The following is a 1,494-nucleotide window of genomic DNA, read 5'->3' as shown; positions in this document are numbered from 1 at the left end:
CAAACATGGAGGAGGACATATTATGCTTTGGGGGTGTTTTTCTGCTAAGGGGACAGGACACCTTCACCACATTGAAGGGACGATGGACGGGACCATGTAGTATCGTCAAATCTTGGGTGAGCACCTCCTTCCCTCAGCCAGGGCATTGAAAATGGGTCGAGGATGGGTATTCCAGCATGACAATGACCCAAAACACACGGCCAAGGCAACAAAGGAGTGGCTCAAGAAGAAGCACATTAAGGTCCTGGAATGGCCTAGCCAGTCTCCAGACCTTAATCCCATTGAAAATCTATGGAGGGAGCTGAAGGTTCGAGTAGCTACATATCAGCCTTGAAATCTTACTGACTTGGAGAGGATCTGCAAAGAGGAGTGGGACAAAATACCTCCTGAGATGTGTGCAAACCTGTTGGTCACCTACAAGAAACATCTGACCTCTGTAATTGCCACCAAGGGATCAAATATTGTACTTATTTCACTCATTATAATGCACATCAATCTCTGACTTTTGTCTTCTGGGTTTCTGGGGGTTTCCCTTGTTGCTATTCGGTCTCTCACAGCTACAATAAACCTACCATTAAAATTATGGACTGGTGGTCATTTATTCGCCAGAGGGCAAACGGGCAAATCTAGCAGGAGATAAAATACTTCCCCCCTTCACTGTATATTTAGCTATTGATCCCATCCCTATTTATCGATATCAAGCAAGGGAAGTTATTTGATACTCAAGTGCTATCCCACGCACAGTGTTATATTGCCTTATGAATAATAATAATAAGAAGAATTGCAATTCCTGCATTGCAAGGCGTTGGACTAGACAACTCTTTGGGACCCTTCCAGGGTTTCCAACTTGAATAAGATATTCTCAAACGCCTTGGTACTCAAACAACTTGGAACCCAAACACTGCAAACCCAGAAGTAAGTGCTCCAGTTTGCGAACTTTTTCCGGAAGCTGAACATGCTCCGTTTGGGGTGCCACACTTCTGTTTTGAGTGTTACGCTGAGATCTGTCTGTTTTTGCTATTTAGTTTTCGTTTTTGTGGTTCTTTTTGTTTCGTTTTTGTGACTGTGTGGAACTCAGTTCAACTACTGATGGATTGACTGTGTGGCTGCAGTACAGTACATTGTTTATTGCTTTTATTTTATGGATCAATGGTCTCGTTAGATAGTAAAATTCATGTTAAATTGCTGATTTAGGGGTTGTTTTTAAAAGTCTGGAACGGATTAATCCATTTTGCATTCCTTTCTATGGGAAAGCGTGCCTTGGCTTTGGAAAGCTTTGGTTTTGGAACGGACTTCTGGAACGGATTAAGTTTGAGAACCAAGGTACCACTGTATTCAGAAGCCTCTGGGCTCTCTCTCCCCAGGAGGCGTAGGAGGCGCGAGGGATTCCCTGGACGCGTGGGCGGGCTCGAAGGCGCGAGGGGGAGGTCCTTCCAACCCTCCTGAATAATGGAGCGGGGCCGGGGGTTTAATAGCGCCCCAGGGGAGGGACTT

Source organism: Zootoca vivipara, chromosome 16, assembly GCF_965207765.1.
Source record: "Zootoca vivipara chromosome 16, rZooViv2.hap1.1, whole genome shotgun sequence".
Lineage (NCBI taxonomy): Eukaryota > Metazoa > Chordata > Lepidosauria > Squamata > Lacertidae > Zootoca > Zootoca vivipara.
The sequence above is the reverse complement of the archived record's forward strand: the minus strand, read 5'-3'. Positions refer to the sequence as shown.